This window comes from Adiantum capillus-veneris, unplaced genomic scaffold (assembly GCF_014529385.1).
Source record: "Adiantum capillus-veneris isolate H3 unplaced genomic scaffold, ASM1452938v2 Hic_scaffold_33, whole genome shotgun sequence".
Classification (NCBI taxonomy): Eukaryota; Viridiplantae; Streptophyta; class Polypodiopsida; order Polypodiales; family Pteridaceae; genus Adiantum; species Adiantum capillus-veneris.
Window position 1 is genome coordinate 147,051 of NW_028221440.1, and position 14,453 is coordinate 161,503.

Genomic DNA, 14,453 nt, shown 5'->3' on the forward strand with positions numbered 1-14,453 from the left:
GAAGGGCGATACATGTACTCCACTCCCAGGACATAGACTTTCTTTGGAGGATGCTAATCAAAATATGCATAAGTTTGAATATTTACCCAATGGAAAACCTCGACCGTCTGCCATAAGGGATTTTCGAGAAGAATGTTGACCAAGGCTTTTCAACAAACCTGAAGTATCCATAAAACCAGACCAAACCAGACCATAGCATAAAAAAAATCCATTATGAAGCAGATTATGCCAAAGCGGAAAGCAAAAAACCCACCACCTAATTTATACAAGGAGAGTGAGGAGGTCTAGGGTTGTGGGACAACGATAACAAGTAGAATGGGTTGTTTGGATACCTGTCTTCCCATCAAGGTAGTGCAAGTTCTAGCTGGATGCTTTTCTGTTGGATGGTGGCAGGTATAGACCTATTCTTTCATGGATTCTGGAGCTCGTTCAGTCTCCTACCAGAAATGGATGTACCGAAATAATTTCATTTTATGAAAAATGTGCTCTATCTCATGTCATTTAATTGATGTTTGTCATGTGTCAGTATATGGTTCTTAAACACTACAACAAAAAAGGGTGTCATCGACGCACTGCGTCGATATCCGTGTCCCTGTGAACCTGTCGCTATTTGAGACGCAGATATACATGCAGATATAGACACAGATATAGACGCAGATAGCGACGCAGATAGCGACGACCATAATAGAATTTTTTTTCTTGGGGAGAGGGCAGGTAGCTTGGCCTGTGCCCAGTTAAAAGATGGACACAGCCACAGCCAGACTTCCTGTCCTCTGCCCAAGAAAGCGAGCAGCACCAAAATCAACCATGCTCCCGCGCGCAGAAATTTCAGCAGAGTTCCCTTTGTTTTTATATAAACTTAAAAAAAAAACCCATATCATGTATACGCCTCCTACATGCTATCCGTGTAGGATCTAACATGAGATTTAAGGCCAATGAAAGACAAGTACCGTACCAACTGAAAAGCATAACCATAACGAACCATAACCATAACCTAAAAGCATAACCATAACGAACCATAAACATAACGAACCATAACCATAACTTAAAAGCATAACCATAATGAAGATAACCATAACCATAAACAAAATTAACAATAACCATAAGCATAACCAGAAAGCTAAACATAACCATTAACAAAACCTGAACCATAACTATGTCTATACAAGAATAGGAGAAATAACCATGTCTATACAATGACAATGACAATAATCATAACCATAAGGGAAACAATAACTGTCTAAACAATAACTATTTGTACAAAAAAGAGACACAGAAGCGTGTATGTGTCTCACAAAGCATATATATGAAATCCGGTCCACTAATGACTAGGCGTCGCAACCTGCACATAGGACAACTCACAAAATTATTATTGATATTACTTCACATATACTTACTTAATTAAATCAACTCACACGTATTAACGTCTCACCTCAAGCGATCAGCGAGACTGTAAGGCCTCCCAGTCTACAGGCTCTCCTAAAGCTTCAAGATCATTCAGTACTTCATAGATACCTCTGCGATATCCATATGACTCCTCCTGGCGTGTCGGAGCTCGATGCATCGCAAGATTCTGCGTTTATACAAAAATCAAAGTAATAAGAATACATGATTCATCGCGTTTTAAAAACCGCCATAGTCAAGATTGGATTAGAAACTCACAAACTCATAGCGAAAGGTTTCGAAGCTTCCGCTGCCAAGATGAGATGTCCCCCTGGTCATCTGTCGTACCTGCGCGGCCTCACGCTGCTGTCTGAACCGCGTGTCTGCTGTCCTCTCATCCTCCCTGATCTGCAGCTACGTCTCGTGTGGGATTCCCGAAGTCTTCAGCGAGCCGGTCCTGAAAGCCTTCCGAGCTGCATCTCGTCGATGTTTCACAGTGTCCCGTGCAACACCCTTGATCCACCTCCTCGGAACAACGGAAGAACCCGGAGTAAGCTGGTACTCTCTCAGGATGGTCTCCACTATGTAATTGACTTTGTCCCCATCCTGATCACCCCAAGACGTCAGAAGGCTGGTCAAAAACTGAAGCTCCGCGAGCTGGCGAATCCACTATCGCATCTCAGTCCCAACTCTATCCATGTCAACAGAACCATCTGCCTGTACAGTATAGAGCTTGGAGGCACTAGGATCGTGTGCCCCCCAAGGTGTCCGAGGTGTGCCAAGAGGTGTGTCGAGAGGTGTGCCTGGGTAGGATGGGGGTCGTGAGTGAGGAGTGGTCGACGCATTTGTGGACCCTCCTCTACAGCAACCACCACCTCCACTTGACGATCGTCGAGATCGGCGAGTGCGCCTGTGCTGCGGAGATGAGGACGTACCCGCCTCTGTCCCACCCCCAAAGCGGCTGTGATGGGAGAAGCAGGCGTCGTACCCATAGGCGTCCTCCCCCCGTAGGCGTCCCCCCCTAGGCGTCGGACCCTCCGGTGTGAAGCCCGGAGGCGTAGTAATCGTGCCTTTGGCTACCCAGTACTGAGAAGCCTCTGTCATCTGAGCAGGCATCATCTGTGTAACGAAGCCCATGAATGCATCTGCACTCATGGAAGCGGGATCTGGAATCTGGTCTGCCATAGTAAAGTCTTACACACACACACACACACAACTCTCTCCTAGGCATTGATTTTTAAATAAAATGGTATCGCTAAAAGAGGAGGAAACGGATTGCAACTTTGTTGTCTTTTATCATTCTCTTTCCTTCTCACATGTACACACATACACTCTTACAATATTGTCTCTATGCAAAACAGAAATAGGTGTATCTAATAATAGGTCACTCTACTCTTCAACAGATTGATGACATATGAGGATAAAAGGAGAAGAAGAGTGATGGCTTCCTACCAAGAGAGCCTTGAGTATACACAAGCTTGAGTTGTACTACACAGTAGAGCTTGAAAGACTATTTGCTTACTTTCAATTTAGCATAATTCTATGATAGCTACATATGTTGAGAAGCCAATCAAAGTATAAATTGTAGCACTATATATCAATCATCAAGGTATCCTTGGACATCACAGTCTTGGAGGTGATTCGCAACATGGCATTACTTCTTGCCAGAACTTCACAGGTGTTGTTTAATTTATCGTTTTGTCATCAATTTTAAATATGGTGAAGAAATTATTGCAATTTTTGTACAAATGTTTTCATATGTATTCACACACCCATAGGTACATACATGCGTGTGCATGTATGTACCTATGGGTGAAGAAATTGGTGAAGAAATTGTTGCAATTTTTGTACAAATGTTTTCATATGTATTCACACACCTATAGGTACATACATGTGTGTGCATGTTTGTGCGTGTACACACACACACACACACACACAAAAAAGAAAATCAAAACACACCCTCACTTGAAAATACACTATACCTACAAAAATGCATGCACATGTATAAAATTCTGTGCGCATGTGCGTTCGTGTGTGCACGTGTGCACACACAATCACTCATTCAAATGTAAGTAAGCAAAGCTAGAGATTATAATTAAATATACTTCTAATGGACATGTGCGCGCGCGTGTACACACACACACAGACAGTAAGGAATTTTGACATAGTGCATATGTATATTGGTTTATTTGTTACATCCATACAATGAAATGTAGGGTTTTGTGATAAATACAATAGGGGATAATATACTACAAACGTGGTGATGGTTTTAAATCTATAAGTTTTATGGACACACCCTCTACATTTATAGATACATGCATATTCACAATAATATTTTTGTTGTGAATTCAACGTCTTGAGAAGATGTTCTCAACTTGTGTGATTACAAAATAAGAGATTGTTGGGAGTTAAAACTCATTTCTATTAAATGGTGATTATTTTTTGCTCTCTCCTTCTCTCTCTCTCTCTGGATAATTTACCTCATTATTGGAGAATGCAAGATGCTATGCATTGCTAGATGTGACAACTATAACACGTGGATGGGGGGCGCTTTACACCTGTCACCCATTCAATACATGATTAATTCTAACTATGTGTTTTCTAGTTGGTTGGCAGGTGAGTCTTTCATCCCTCATCTAGGAATGCTTGTGGCAGAAAGCATCTCCTACAAAATCCAATTTCTTTGTGAATTTATCTTTGTAAAGCTGATTAACACTAGAATGGTAACATGACACTTTTATGTCCTTGGACACTTTTGTGTCCTGTTAAGTGACCATTTTGATTGAATTATTTGAAGAGTATGAAAATGAATTTCTAGGTGCTATATATCCACAAAGTTGCCTTATGAGCTGAAAAAAACTTAGCATTTTCTTTTTAGTATCGATCTCACCATTAACCTTACTCTTGCACAACATTTTTGAGCCTAAACTGTGTGAGCGGCCTTTTTTTCAATTTTTGGCAACTATACTACTCTAAACTTCATGTTTGTGAGGTTTAGATGGCTAGAGGTTAGGCCTTCATAGTTCTCAACATGTTTTGATGCTTGTAGGGAGAGCTAAATGTTAAAATTGAAAGTTATGACCGATTTATAAGAATTGCATAATCCTGTTTTTTGGCCAAAATTAGCACTTTTATGATTTTTTTGGTGGCTTTCTTGATATCCAAATTCCATTTTGAGTGTGTAAGTGTAATGTATAACATAAAGCTAATCTTCCTTGAGTTTTGCGGGACCTAATATGCTATATAGCATAGTATATGATGATGGTTGAGTTTTTTGATTGCTGAAGAATATGATACATTTTAGAGTAGCAAGTATAACTTTCTCAATATTGCTAGTTTCTTAGGCCAATTGTGTGTATTTTGTAGGTAGTAACCATATCTAATCATAGACTACAAACTTGGCTAGATATTGAGTAGTTTTTATGGGTTTCTAGAGGTCATAATGCTAAACCCAGTTTTTTCATGTTTGCTGTATTTAGCACTTTATCATTGCCCCCAAGGTTCCAATTGTAAGAGATCCATTATCCTTTTGACATGCTCCATGGCTCCTTTTGAATCCAAAGGTCCAAAGGAAACTAAGAAAACATGCATATAGTATCTGTATTGAGCGTGACTATAGAAACTTTGATGATAGGTCCGCAGAATGGCAAAAATGCAACTTTTTTGTACCTATTTTTTTTGACCAAAAAAAAATTAGTGAGGTAAAAGCAACCATATGTTTTGGTCACCAACCCATTGAAGTTAACGGGGCATTTTATCTCATGTCCTACAAAAATCCCCAGTCTTATTTATATGCAATCAACCGTAAGAAATTGCTGTTTTAGGCAAAATGCACTGGTCCATCAACTTTGGAGGCTTGTAGTGACCAAGGTATGAGAAAAATTACAAGTTTCTCATTTTTTTTCATAGGTAGTAGTTATTGAACTATAAGCTCATAAAAGGATTTTTCCAAATTAGTGGATCTACTATGGTTTTGGAAATTTTTCCCAAAACCCTGAAAGGACACTTTTATGTCCTGTTAGGTTACCATTCTAGTGTTAATGCTATGTTCTTTTGTAATTTATGATCATAAAGATAATTTATTTTGTATTGAAACTTCAATCTAAATTGTATTTAAGCATATGATTCCAATTGTGGTTAGGATTAAAACATCACACACACACACACACACACACACACACACACCGTACTGGCTACGGATTTAGCACGTTGACAGTGTTACCCCAGGGCTGTTTATTGTGCGGTGATACACTCGCATACACACACATATGCACACGAGTGTACTGCAATATGATAGCAATGAAACGCCACTACATTGGTTTGCATTTGCATCAGAAACTTGGAGGTTTCTCTCTAATCATACACAGTTGCGGCAACATTCGACACATCAACCTTCTCCGCCGGAAGCAATCTACGACATCTTTACCATGGCTGGAACTTCAAACCAGGTAGACTCTTTTAGTCTATTGAGATTGGTTTTTCCTCATCTTAAAAAATGCTTTTTAGTAAAATGTGACAAAAACTAATCTCATGAACAAAATAAGGACTTGCTTTGATGTTTAGGAATATTTGTATTGCACAAATATATGTATGAAAGTGATTATAGCAGGCAGTTGTGTGATACCGATTAATACGAAAAAGCTGTATTCTGGTTTTATTTTTTATGGTGCTCATTACCTTGTATCAAAAGACGTGATTTTCTCTTTAAAAATTTTAGTCTAAAGGAAAGAGATGTGTATATGTGGCTTGAGCGCAATCAAGATTCATATTTGGAGTAAACAAGAAACCACACTGACAAAACTAAATACGAACATAAACTAAGAAAAAAAGTGATCGGCAGTTTCAAGTATATTAAATATTCAAAATATCAAGATTTTGGTGCATTATGACAATGTTGTATGCTAATGATCAATAAAAAGACAACAGAGATGAAACTCATATTGAAAAACCATGAAGGTGTGCAAAATCCTCGATGTGAGATAACCATGCATGGTTAGATAAATGGAATTATTTTTGAGAAAAACATTTAAAAACTGAGGAAACTCTGCTAAAATTTTCAAAAATTCTAGGAAACTTAGTGATTTGGTAAGTTCGTACAAACATAAAAGGGTGTTTCATAAGAGATAAGTTTTTAAGCATAGAATTCCTATAAAAAGGTGAAAAACATAAGAGATGATACTTAGAAACTTCTGTGCTCATGTAGAAAGAGTACATGAATGCTTTCCTGTTTGATAGGATGACCTTTAGTTACCTCACCCTCCTCCTCAAAATAAAAAAAGAAAAAAGAAAAACCCCTTCCTGTTATCATAAATTTGATTGTATTTATTATGTGAAGGGCAATACATGTACTCCACTCCCAGGACATAAACTTCTTTGGAGGATGCTAGTTAGAATATGAATAAATTTGAATATTTATCCAATGGAAAACCTCGACTGTCTGCCATAAGGGATTTCCCAGAAGGATGCTGACTAGGGCTTCTCAACAAACCTGAAGTATCCATAAAACTAGATCATACCATAGCAACAAAAACCATTATGAAATAGATTATGCCAAAGCGGAAAGCAGAAAACCTACCTCCTAATATACACAAGGGGAGTGAGGGGGTCTAGGGCTATGGGAAAGCGATAACAAGGAGAATGAGTTGTTTGAATACATGTCTTCCCATCGAGGTAGTCCAAGTTCTAACTGGATGTTTTTTTGTTGGATGGTGGGAGGTATAGACCTATTCTTTCCTTGTTCAATCTCCTACCAGAAACGGATGTACCGAAATAATTTCACTTTATAGAAAAAGTGCTATGTCTCATGTCATTCAATTGAAGTTTGTCATGTGTTAGTATATGGTTCTTAAATGAAGGGATTTCAAATATAAACTCTCTTCTTGTTTCCTGAGATGTCCTTGGTCGAACAACCAGCATATATTGAACTTGACTTCATTCATTTTTATTGCTTAATTTGATATATAAAAATCTCTTTCAGGTTGGCTAGATAGCATCTTTAGCAGGCCTTGGTTATTTTGAATAAAAAGACATCCCTATCCCCCCTATCGGTACCCAATGTTTACTTGCATGCTTTAAAGGGATGGAATTTCACAAGCGTCTTCTAGATTATGAAAAAAAGGCATTTTAAGAACAACAATTCTCGGCTTTGAAAACTGCCTCAGTAAATGATTTGTTAAAATTCCTAGCTTTAGCAAGGAAAACCCTACTCAATTAAATATTTTCTTAGGCACCTTCTTGGCCTCCTTATGCTTTATTGATGCCCAAGACTCTATTGATTTGGTGTTTTACTTTCTTCCTTACCCACTATTGCTAACAAACTTCATTTCATAAACAACCTCCCTATTCTCCCTACTGAAATTAGACAATCTCATGAAGTTATAAACCCTCTTTTAGATCTTGATCTTTAGAGCAAGATGAGAAGGATGCCCTAGGCTTCACATATAACCCCACTTTTCAAAAAATAGAGAGATCTATGCCCATACATTTTTTGAAATTATTCCACTTCTTCCCCATAGAAAAATTGAATTGGATGCCATCCGTCTAGAAAATAAACTTTGGGACTTTGAGATCTTGAATGAGTGTGCACCCTTTACCCTTGAATCTTTAGCTCTACTCTGCAGTCTTCCTCCTGAGGTGGTGGAACAATGCAAAACTTCAGCCTTACAAGCTAAACACTTACTATCATAGGATAAGGTTTTTACTTTGAAACAGACCAAGCTGTCACACATTAACACTAAGAAGTGTGCAAACATATTTTTGGTTGCACGTACAAAGGGTTTATCACTCAACGACAAAGAAAACGACATCCGAAAATTCCTAAAAGATTGTTGGAATACGTACAGGTCCTTCATAAAGTGTAATTCCAAACAGAATCCAGGGTCTAACTGCCCCTCAATGATCATATGGTTTGACCACCTTCTGTGGTTTGTATTTCAAAACCTTCCAAGATTTTTTCCTTACTGTTTTGGACCTGCACAAGTGTATGCTTTTATCAGCTGGATAACTTTATTTCCCATTGAGGTTTGACATGCAATGGTGGTTTTCTGTGCTATTCATGAGCATTTATTAGATGCAGCCAAAGGCTTGGTATTATATACACCAGGGACACCATTTCTTCCTAGAGTACAACATCATCCACTGGGACAGACCATCGACACTATTTTCAAGCCTTTAAAGAGTAAAGAGCAATTAAAAAGGATTCCAAGCACTCCCGGAAATACAACCTCATCGTCAAAATAACCAAGGCAGTTTCGTGGTTCGGAAGATCTTGGAGATACTCCTAGAATGTTGGAATATAGCACAAAAAACCAGGTACGACATCTATCCACACAAAAAAATGGTTTACATTGTTTTAAACAAGCTAATAAAGTAAATAACAGATTCATTCATTTAACTTTTCACAATAAGTTTATGGATTTCATACACCCACATATGTTCTTTGACAAATTGCTAGAAGATCTTGGATTTTAAAAAAAACTAGAGGATTTTTGTATCAGTTTTGGCTGAAAATATACGAATAGTATTGGACAATATTTGTGTAAACCTTTTAGCACCTTTGCAGATCCATTTGATATCACAGAACCTTATGTTTGCACAAACCAAAAAAGATTTAGTGGCTTCTTGAGAGATTTTGGTACTTATGGTAAACATGTTTTAACTACTCCGCCTACCTTTATACGACATTACCTACTTAGAGATATTATAACCAAAGGTTTCAACCATATTCCCCTTGTCCCCATACATTTACAATTAGTCATGGACGAATTCAAACTTGGGTGGGGAAAACTATGCCACATGCTCAACATAAAATGTACACTCGATCACTTGCACCCTTGCGGGATTCACCATGGAAAACTTATCGCACCACGTAAGTGCATGGGAGGGGTTTTTTTTAAAGAAGTTGCATAAGCGTATAAGTTAGGGACATGCCCCTAATAATTTATCTCCCAAGCTTAAAAATAATGGAGGAGGTATCTTTTTTTTTTTTTTTTTTTTGGGGGGGGGGGGGGGGGGGAGGAGTGAGAAAATGTGAAAATGAGAGAGGTAGTTTTTGTGTTTCAAAATCATGGCTTCCCAAAAGAGTCTGCCCTCGAACTTGTGAGTCAATAGCTACAAAGATACATGCAAGAAATAACACTGCTTTGTATCAATTGTTTGTTTTGTGATTGTAGTTCATTTGTTGAGGGATGAAATCTATAAAGAGTTTGTATAGATGCAAATTTACACAGAGAACCTAACACAACTTTATAACCATGTTTCTTGAGTAATATAGATGGGGCAGAATCGTCCTAAAAAATATGGCATATAAATTATGTGTATCACAGGTTCTTCCTCTCATTTATAATGCTTCAAGTATGAGCGTTGCCTAAAATGATCTACAAAGATTGTGGTTTATGTTCACATCTAACGGGTTCACACAAACCCGAATCAAATCACTAATCATACACTTTTTATCAAAAGGAAACTTTCCAGGCATAAGGTTTGATATTCAATCCTTAATAAACACACTAAATTAACCATTTTTGGGGAAAAAAACAAAAACACTAATAAACAACCATCTCATAGCTGGTTTATGTGCAGGGCAGTAACCAACACGAAGATGACCTACAGTAAAGAGCAAAGTATGCGGTCAACACAAAAATACAAAGGTGTTTTGTATTTATGCTTTTTATGCTGCATTTCAATAAAGACAACCATCTACTACAAACTTTGCGCTTCTATCGGTGATGAATATGAAAAATGTATCTATACGTTTGACTTAGAGATACAGTTATATACTATCTCCTGTGTTGGATATAAAACCTCCCAGTCTGAAACATTTTTCATCAGTATTGTATGAGTTTCATATGTTGTAATCCTATGCTTGCCCAAGGCAATTAAGGAATCTCTCTCTCTCTCTCTCTCTCAAATTCCTTCCTTTCTTCCAGTAAATAGTTCTTCTCCTCTATCTCTAACATGCTCATAATAAAAAATCACAATACTAGGATATATTGTAAAAATGATAGGGGATATGTCTACTTGGTGGACTATCCCCCACTAAGTGAGTATATCGCCAGGGTTGGGGTGGCTCTCTCTCTCTCTCTCTCTCTCTCTCTCTCTCTCTCACACACACACACACACACACACACACACACACACACACACACACACACACCCAACAGTTGCAGTTCTCTTTCTCTTCTATTGCATTGTGCATGCAAAGCCTCTCTCTCTCTCTCACACACACACACTCTCTCTCTTATGACCAAAAGGTGGAAAAAAGCAACTCTCCTTCTTCCTCATATTTCCCTCCCCCCCCCCCCGCACCATTTTTTATCTTGGGCTATCACTCTCTCCCTCTCCCTCTCCCCTCTACCTCTCTCAAATATCTCTCTCTCTCTCTCTCTCTCTCTCTCTCTCTCTCTCTCTCTCTCTCTCTCTCTCTCTCTCTCTCTCTCTCTCCTCTCTCTCTCTAGCTTCTCCACAATTTTTAGCTCCAAGGTTTTTCCTTTTAGTCCAACTCCCTCGCACCCCCCCTTATTAGATCTCGCTTATTCTGCAAGGCTAAAAAAACACAAAAAAAAACCTCGACCAAAATATCCATAATAGTTTGCTCTATAAACTTTTTCTTTTAATTCAAAAATCCATCAGGAGGTTTTGAAATTTCTTAAAAAACACACATGAACGACGTAAAAACAACACAACTTCATTCTCTCCCTCTCTATCTCTCTCTCTTTCTGAACTGATACCAAAGATAAAAAATAAAAGATAATACTATTCCCATCTCTCTCTCTCTCTCTTCTCTCTCTCTCTCTCTCTCTCTCTCACTCTCCTTCTCTCTCGCTCTCTCTTTCTCTGTCTATCTCACCCTTTAAGTTCATCTAGAAACCTCTCAACAGGAGGCTATTATTTCCCTTCCCATTTTCTCGATCTCCCTCTCTTTAGTTTCTCTCGAAATGAAATAGTGTGTTAGAGAAAAAAATTTCCCCATCTCTCCCTATCTCTCTCTCTCTCTTTCTCTCTCTCCTCCCTCTCCCTCCCACAAACTAAACGGCATCACCTTGGATAGCTAACTACACATGGGTGCAATCAATAACCAAAATATATTTTAACAATGGTCGTAGCTTACAAAAAACAAACACTGCATTCACTGTAACACACCCCGAAGGCGTTTTTTGCACTTACTCTGAGCCTATGCTACAAGCCTGTCTTACTATGCCTTTGGGCACAAATTGATAGCTGCATCCACCCCTCTGTGAGCACACACACCCTCATACACACACAAACACACACGCACACACACCATCCCTGCTGTGAAAATCTCTCTCTGACAGATTTACCCTGCTGGCTATTTTGTATATGCGCTCCCTCTCAACCTACACTACCTCAAGTCTTACTAAACCTTCAAACACACTTATATCCGCATACCTCTGTGAGAACTGACCCTCTCTCTTTCTCTCTCTCTCTCTCTCTCTCTCAACACACACACACACACACACAAACACACACACAAGCACACACTTACAGGCTACGGATTTAGCACGTTGATAGTGTTACCCCAGGGCTGTTTATTACGTGGTGATACACTCGCATACACACACATACGCACACGGGTGTACTACAATACGCTAGCAATCAAACGCTATTACATTGGTTCGAATCTGCATTGAAAGCTTGGAGGTTTCTCTCTAATCACACACAGTTGCGGCAACATTCGACACATCAACCTTCTCTCTTGGAACAATCTACAACATCTTTACCATGGCTGGAACTTCAAACCACGTAAACTCTTTTAGTCTACTGAGATTGGTTTTTCTCATCTTAAAAAAGTCTTTAAGTAAAATGTGACAAGAAATAATGTCATGAACAAAATAAGGACTTGCTTTGATCTTTAGGAATATTTGTATCGCACAAAATATGTTTGAAAGTGTTTATAGCAGGCAGTTGTATGATGCCGATTAATCTATGAAAAAGCTGCATTCTGGTTTTATTTTTATGGTGCTCATTACCTTGTATCAAAAAAATACGATTTTCTCTTTAAAAATTTCAATTTAAAGAAAAGAGACGTGTATGTGCTTGAGCGCAATCAAGATTCGGATTTGAAGTAAACAAAAAACCATACTGACAAAACTAAATAAGGACATAAAATGAAAAAATTGTATAGGCAGTTTCAAGTATATTAAATATTCAAAATATCAAGATTTTGGTAAATTATGACAATGCTATATTCTAATGATCAATAAAAAGACAATAGAGATGAAACTCATATTGAAAAAGCATGAAGGTGTGCAAAATCCTCGATGCTAGGTGACCATGCATGGTTAGATAAATGGAATTATTTTTGAAAAAAACATAAAAAAATAAAGAAACTTTGCCAAAAATTTCAAAATTTCTAGGAAACTTAGTGATTTGGTAAGTTTGTACAAACATAAAAGGGTGTTTCATAAGAGATAAGTTTTTAAGCATAGACTTTTTATGAAAAGGTGAAAAAACATAAGAGATGATCTTTAGAAATTTGTTCGCTCATGTAAAAAGAGTACATGAACGCTTTCCTGTTTGATAGCATGACCTTCAGTTACCTCACCCCTCCTCCTCAAAGTAAAAAGAAAAAAAAAAAAAACCCCTTCCTGTTATCACAAATTTGATTGTATTTATTATGTGAAGGGCGATACATGTACTCTACTCCCAGAACATAGACTTTCTTTGGAGGATGCTAGTCAGAATATGAATAAGTTTGAATATTTACTCAATGGAAAACCTCGACCGTCTGCCATAAGGGATTTTCGAGAAGAATGTTGACCAGGGCTTCTTAACAAACTTGAAGTATCCATAAAACCAGACCATACCATAGCAGCAAAAAAGCCATTATGAAACAGATTATGCCAACGCGGAAAGCAGAAAACCTACCTCCTAATATATACAAGGAGAGTGAGGGGGTCTAGGGCTATGGGACAACGATAACAAGCAGAATGGGTTGTTTGGATACCCGTCTTCCCATCAAGGTAGTCCAAGTTCTAACTGGATGCTTTTTGTTGGATAGTGGCAGGTATAGACCTATTGTTTCATGGGTTCTGAAGCTCATTCGGTCTCCTACGAAAAACGGATGTAGCTAAAAAAATTTCACTTTATAAAAATGTGCTCTATCTCATGTCATTTAATTGATGTTTGTCATGTGTCAGTTATGGTTCTTAAATGAAGGGATTTCAAATATAAACTCTCTCTCCTTGTTTCTCGGGATGTCCTTGGTCACACAACCACCATATACTAAACTTGACTTCATTTATTTTTATTGCTTACTTTGATATATAAAATCTCTTTCACGTTGGCTGGATAGCATCTTTAGCACGCCTTGGTTATTCTAAAGAAAAAGACACATCCCTATCCCCCCTATTGGTACCCAATGCTTACTTTCATGCTTTAAAGGAAGAATTTCACACAGCGCCTTCTAGATTATGAAAAAAAGGCATTACAAGAACAACAACTCGTGGCTTTGAAAACTGCCTCAATAAATGATTTGTTGAAATTCCTAGCTCTAGCAAGGAAAACCCTACTCAATTAAATATTGCCTTATGGACCTTCTTGGCATCCTTATGCTTTATTGATGCCCAAGACTCTGCTGATTTGGTGATTTACTTTTCTTCCTTACCCACTATTGTTAACTAACTTTATTTCATAAAGAACCTCCCTATTCTCCCTATTGAAATTAGACAATCTCATGAAGTTATAAACCCTCTTTTAGAGCTTGATCTATTAGAGCAAGATGAAAGGATGCCGTAGGTTTCACAGATGACCCCACCTTTAAAAAAACAGAGAGATCTATGCCGTAGGTTTCACCAGATCACCCCACCTTTAAAAAAACAGAGAGATCTATGCCCATACATTTTTTTGAAATTCTTCCACTTCTTCCCCACAGAAAAATTGAACTAGAAGCGCGATCACTTTTAGAAAATACACTTTGGGATACTTTTTTTCTTTGAGATCTTATTGAGTGTGCAAACCTGTGGTTGCACTTTTTATCCCTGACTCTTTTAGCGCTACTCCTGCCAAGTCTTCCTCCTGAGGTGTGAACCACATGCAAACTTCGGCCTTAA